Here is a 7,276-nt window from a genome sequence, read left to right on the forward strand (position 1 = left end):
ATACAGTTCTTTCTAAAATTATTTTATTGCACAACGTTGAAAAACAGACAACAGTTCTTATGCCGAAAATAACAAACACACAAGTATGTTATTTCACATTCTAAATCTCACAAATCCGTTTTGAATCTCATTAGTTTTAAATGCAAAACCCTGATGGTAAAACTCACCATGTATTCTTCATTCATTATTTTATTAAAAGTTCATATCTGTGCATTTTTGTCCCCACATTTTTATTTTCTCATTGATTTAATGATACTCTACACCTGCCTGTCTTTTCTACGCACAAATGTGTTGTTATAAAACTATACAAACGTGTAGTAAGCACTTTTTACAGCAGTGGTTATAGAATGAATGTATAATGTATTTAAAGAGCACTAGCGGGTGTAGTTAGCAGTGCGTATAGTACAGTAGAGGGAGGTACAGTAAGTACAGTGATCATAAAATGACTGTAAACATGATTTTATTTATACATCACTAACAGGTGTGCTCAGTACGTTACAGGTTGTAATACAAGAGTAGGCTGCAGTAGTTATATAGTGTATGTGTGTGTATTTTATTCATAAAAATGTATTCATTGAACTCTGAGGTCCAAAGTTGGCAAAGTTTCAAAATACACAATAATGGCTCACCGCGCACAAGCTATTGCTAAAATGTAGGTAGAATTTGCATCATGAAACATTCTGTAAAGGCTGATGAAAGACATACACTCTGTACACTCAGGGAATAAAGGCAATATAGAATTGACATACCAATAGAAAAGGAACAGAGGGTTCTGTCCACAAACTGAGACCTAGCATTTAATGTCATTTTATACAAAGTACTAAGCTAGATGGCTTGTGAGCTTACAATCTAAAGGTTATGATGGGGACTTGAAACAAAAGGAGGCTGGGGAAAATTGAAGGTGATTGACAGGTAGTCTAAGAGCATTAGGACAGATGTTATGTGATTGAGGAGGTAATTGGGGTATTTGCCAAACACCTGGCTGGACAAGAATACTATAAAGGAAAAATAAGCTATGGTGGGAACATCTTAGTGGATATGGAGTTGTTGCTTACAGTGGATGAAGTGTGAGGCCTCTAGATATGATTGAATTAAGATATATCAGAGCAGTGAAGGTATTTACTGCTGAGAAATAGGGGAAGGGACAAGCACACACGTGTTTAAGGGATTCTATTGTGTTAGGAATACAAATCTGTATTCCTAACATTATAGAGCCCTCTGGTCATCCCCTCCCTTGCCCCTTCCCCCCATTTGTCCTCTGACATCATAAGACAGAGGGCTAATGCGCATGTATTTTCCTTTTTTAGTCCAATAGAGATACTGACAAAACCTGGACTGTTGGAGGGCCATGACTTGGTTGGGAACCACGGATTTAGGGAACCAAAAGTCCATTAGCAAGCAGGAAGTGTCTCTAGTGGCAGTCTGATTGACAGCCACTAGACGCAGTCTTAGTCCTGCAATGTAATTAATGCAGTTTCTCAAAAACTGCAATGATTTACATTGCAGTACTAATTGGCACTGGGAGACTGCACCCAGACCATCTTCAATGAGAAGAAGTGGTCTGGGTGACTATAGCGTCCCTTTAAAAATCACATGTACAGGCAATACTAACAGACTGCATATACAAAATACAATAAAAAGTGCACACACAGAAAACTGCATTGAAAAAGTAACAGTAATGAAAGTAACAATGAAGAGAAAATATATATGTAGCCACAGAGGGAGAAAACAGTTGTTTTTTTCAAAGATGCTTTCAGTACCACAGAGCTTGCTGGACATTGCTGGGGGAAATAAGGCATTGTGTGCAGTGGATATAGTGTGAGGTCTCTCAGAACTTGCTCGATGTTTTGGGGTAAAATAGAGTCATTGCATGTGGTGGATGGAGTGTCAGGCTTCTAGATAGGACAGTACAGGCTATGATGCAATTCCCTGCAACAAGTGCCTCAAATGACATTATGTTCAAAGAGTGAAGCAATATATCCAGGACTGTCTAATCTACAGTATTAATCTAGTCATGGTAGAGAACAGACAGTTTGCTCAGTCTAGCTATTTATTATCTCAATATCTGGTATTCCAGGTAATTGCATTGATTTATTATCTGACGGCTGGGGCAAATGAGAAGGCTTAAAGCTTTAGCACATATTTCAAGTGTGTTAATCTGTCTGTCTCTCTCTATTTATCGTTCTATCTGTCTGCCTCTTTCTCTATCATTCTGTCTGCCTCTCTGTCTATCGTTCTGTATACCTCTCTTTCAACCACTCTGTCTGCCTCTCTTACTACCGTTCTGTCTGCCTCTCTTACTACCGTTCTGTCTGCCTCTCTCTCTACTGTTCTATCTGTCTGTATATCTATTGTTCTATGGTTATATCTGTCTTCCTCTCTCTCTATTATTCTGTCTGCCTCTCTATCATTCTGTCTACCTCTCTTTCTACCATTCTGTCTGCCTCTCTATCTATTGTTCTAACTGTCTGCCCCTCTTTATTGTTCTGTCTATCTATCTATCTAACGTTCTGTCTGTCTGCCTCTCTATCATTCTATCTATCTACCTCTCTTTCTATCTATCGTTCTATCTATCTACCTCTCTTTCTATCTATCGTTCTATCTGTCTGCCTCTCTATCTATCGTTCTAACTGTCTGCCCCTCTTTATTGTTCTGTCTATCTATCTATCTATCTATCTATCTATCTATCTTCTATCTAACATTCTGTCTGTCTGCCTCTCTATCATTCTGTCTGTCTGCCTCTCTATCGTTCTATCTATTTACCTCTCTTTCTATCTATCGTTCTATCTGTCTGCCTCTCTATCTATCGTTCTAACTGTCTGCCCCTCTTTATTGTTCTGTCTATCTATCTATCTATCTATCTATCTATCTATCTATCTTCTATCTAACATTCTGTCTGTCTGCCTCTCTATCATTCTGTCTGTCTGCCTCTCTATCGTTCTATCTATTTACCTTTTTTTCTATCTATCGTTCTATCTGTCTGCCTCTCTATCTATCGTTCTGTCTCTCTGTCTTCACCCTTTTTGCTCTGTCTGTCTCACTGTCTTCTGATCTGTTATTTCATGTCATTGTTTTTACTGAAAGTTATATATATTTTTATATAGTTTATATAGTTTCTTTCTACATTTAGATTTTGAATCAGCCCAAGCACTGAAATAATTAAATATGGATTTACCAAACACATGGGACTGTACTTTCCAGGATAAATATTTTCACGAGTATTTACGTTTGACATTTGTACAACATCTTGGCTTGAGGCTTACAAATTGAGAGATCCAAGCTCTCCCAGGCTTTATAAATATGTGTAGTGGGTAATGATGTGTTTGTTTATTTCTTAAAGTTCCAGAGTGTAATGTAGCCTCGTACTTTGGATACAGAAAGCATCCAAAAAAAGCGAGAGACTATAATACATATGCATGAAAGGAGACTGGATTTAGGGCAACCCTAAAAATTCAGGTATTGTGGAATAATTGTAAACACTGTGTAATACAGCCACGATGTGCAGGCAGCATCTTAGGTCCATGGTCTAAGGCAGGGGTCCTCAAACTCCGGCCCCCCAGCAGTTGCTGAACTACAACTCCCATGATTCTCTGGCTATCTATGTAATCCAAAGAATCATGGGAGTTGTAGTTCAGCAACATCTGGAAGGCCACAGTTTGAGGACCCCTGGTCTAAGGGATAGTCCCCATCAGCAGATACTGCCTATCCCAGTACGACCAATAGGCAAAGGGATAACTGTATGTTGAGGGATACTTGTCCAGCCATGTGCTATCTTTTCCTCGTTTATAACCAATTGCGAATAAGATCTGTTATTCTTGTGGTACAGGTCTATCTGTGGCTTCTTCAGTTATACAACAGAGGGGGTGTTGATGGTGCATTCCTCCATCTATGTGGGGACAGAGCACCATTGAAATGTCTGTGTAGTTAGCAATACAATTTATATTCCCCCCCCCCCCCCTAAGAAATAGCCTCTCTCCACCGAGGCCGGTCCCTTCACGGGTTTAGGCCTTTGATTGTATCCAAGCATTGTCCCCTCCTGCCCCTTGTGTGGGTTTGCATTGATCCAGGTGCTATAATCTAAAGCTATGCTCCATGCATTATGAAAAAAATGGCATTAAAAAAACGTATTGTCTGGGCTTTTCTATTTATAAGGTCTTTTACTTGTGTGACATGATTAATCTGTTACTCAATTCATTGACAAACTGGATAAGCCAAAAATTAGGTTTGCCGATAGAGTGAAACATGTACTGTGAGTCAAAAGTGAGAAGCAATTCAGGAAGTATCCAATCACCTCTGAAAATCCCCCATGATGCATTATTTTATATATTCAAGATGGCAGCTTTCATTGGGAATGGATAGCATTGCATGTGCTATAGGCACACCAATTGGTCTAATCTAGCAATGCATGTGATTCCTGACTTTTGATTCACCCTGTATTTAATGGTTTTAAGGGATGGTAAACAATTCCTGGGACATTTCATTCAATTAAATTACAAATGTAAGAAAATGCCACTCTCTATGCGGCAACGTCCTGTGGCTAACCTGAAATTATCTTCAACTGAGCATTGTATATTGTTGCTATATCTCAAATGTATTAATCTGCTTGACGTTCAATTAGTACTATGCCTGCATAGAGTCGTATGTTGCGCTGTCTGTGACAAAGTCAAGTTAAAGAGACAATGAGGCTTAAATACGTTTGCCTTCTGTAAAAACAAAATGTGAATCTATAGAAGGTTACAGACTTGGGAAATAAACCAACCTACATGGAAGAGCAAAAACATTTTATGTTTTTGGGGTTTTTTTTATCGCTAAATCCGGCAGCTCTGAAGTCATTGGAGGACTGCAGCCCCTATCAACCTTTGGAAATCAGAGGTTGTCTTGGAGTAATGGGAGTTAAAGTCCAATAACAGATGGAAGGATGAATAGAGTACTGAACCCGTAAAAGTGAAGCAGATGTGCGCCATCATTAACCACATCTGACATTTAAGAACACAACGAAACTGGATGACATCCCAAATCCAAGCAGACGCAGGACGCAGGGGTGAGGCCCCACAGTATTTTTTTTTCTTTTCTTGCTAAATACTAACCTAAACAGCAATATTTCCAATGTTTTCTTTAAAAAAAAATTACAAAATCAAAAACCCAATAACTAACTTATGATCCAAATCACGTTGATTTATATTCCAGTCTTGGGTTACCTATTAATGATACATTATTAATATTTACACAGTGCTAACAATTTCCACAAGCCTGTACTAGACGGTGACTTATAAATAATGCAGTTTCATGGACAGAATATACTTTTGGAAATTACACATTTTAGCTCAAAACCGCCAAAAGACTTTCATACTTAGCTATTTCTGTCTAAAATTTACAACTCCCCTTGCCAACAGTCCGTAATTCCATGTTTTAATTAAATCCCAGTGAGGATTCAGTTGTAATTATTGATTAGGTAAATTGATTACTTGGGGACACACGCCTGTCAGTTTTAAAAACGAAAAGCTATTTTCATCTACAAATATTTAACCCCTTTTAATTTGACTTTTTATATGAGAATCCATGAATTTTGGCATAGAGCACTTAAAGAGGTTTTGCTCACAATGTCCATGACTTTTGAGTGAATATTGCAGCCACAGGCGAGAGAGCAAAAATTAACATTAAATTAGTTGCAAACTGTGCGAGTTGAATCCTAGTAAATGAGCAAATAAACAAAGGAGAGGATTGGTTGCACCTGAGGAGGGGGAGCCATGCTTCCTTCCCTGGTGGTCCAGTGGTGAGAGTGAACTCAAGCATGCAGGCTAGAGTTCACTCTCGAGGCAACGCTCAGAACCCCCGCGAGAGGACCCGGCGGAGCTGCTGGCTAGAGCTCCGCCGGTCCTCTCCTCCCTCCCTCCCTCCCTCCCTCTCCTGCCGGCGGCCGCATGTCAGTGCCTGTGGGCCGGTGAGGGAGATCTTTGATCTCCCCACCGGCCCATGGAGGCACACAGCAGGGCCGGTGCTCGGGTAGCGCGCTGGCCCTGCAGCGGCCGGCGGGGGAGATCCTGTGATCTCCCCTGCCGGCCTCGGCCCCACGGCCATCGCGAACCCACCGGGCATTTGCCCGGTATGCCCGATGGCCAGTCCGGGCATGATCAAGTGTCCATATGTGTAGTGAACATGTTAGACTGCAATCCTGCCCATTAACAAGTGGTTACTAAATATCACTGTGTGGAAAAATTTTACAATACTGTATAACATTAAAGGGACTCTCCAGTGCCAGGAAAACAAACCGTTTTCCTGGCACTGCAGGTCCCCTCTCCCTCCCACCCCCATCCCATGTTGCTGAAGGGGTTAAAACCCTTGGCGCTGGGTCAGGGTCCGCCCATGCTCCTCCCCCCCACCAACGTAATCCAGTGGGTGAGTCCCTTTTGAGCATGTTCGGCCAGCGGCAGGGGAGACCTAATGCGCATGCTTTAATGCGCAAGTTTTTACTTGATCCTGATGAAAGTCCTCTGTGGAGGACTGAAACGTCGATCGTCTGTTTTTAAACATTTATCAATAAATTTTGGACTTTTATAATCTGTGAGTGCAGCTACCTATTTGGATGATTATATATATATATATATATTATACTGTAATATTGTCAAACTTTTACACACAATGATATATAATTACCACTTTTAATAGACAGGATTTTACAGACATAGTTGGGGCTATTAAACTAAATGGGGGACATAGTGACTAATTCCAGCCCCCAAATAAATTGGACACGGGGGACATTTGGAGGCTGGAAGTAGACACAAGGCCCCCTGTTTAGTTTAATAGCCAGTGGGGGGCCCTAAATGATAATGGGGTGTAATATATTGTCGTCGTCCCCGCTCCCACCCATTGGCGGCACGTGGGGGCCCTAAATTATAATGGGGGTATCCTATTGTCCCACTAACCCCCACCCATTGGCAGCGGGAGGGGGCCTTAAACGATAATAGGGGAGCTATTGTCCCTCCCAGTCCCCAAAAATTGGTGGTGGGTGGGGGATAATTGTAAAAAGAATTCCCTCTCCCCCTGTGACTAGTGGTCCAAAAGCCCCTAGGCAACCCCCCAAAATAACAAAAAATACCTCACCTAACCCCTCACCCTAATAAAAGTGTGGGGGGAATAAACTAAATTACCTGTCTGTCTCAAGCTTTACCTGTCAGAGCAGTTTGAGTGGCTTAAGCCAACCAGTCACAGCGCTCTGAGTCAAATTGCACGGTGTGGAAAGGCTTTATAATTCTTTCCTTCGCCCTGCAAGTTCAGG

This window comes from Pelobates fuscus, chromosome 13 (assembly GCF_036172605.1).
Source record: "Pelobates fuscus isolate aPelFus1 chromosome 13, aPelFus1.pri, whole genome shotgun sequence".
NCBI lineage: Eukaryota > Metazoa > Chordata > Amphibia > Anura > Pelobatidae > Pelobates > Pelobates fuscus.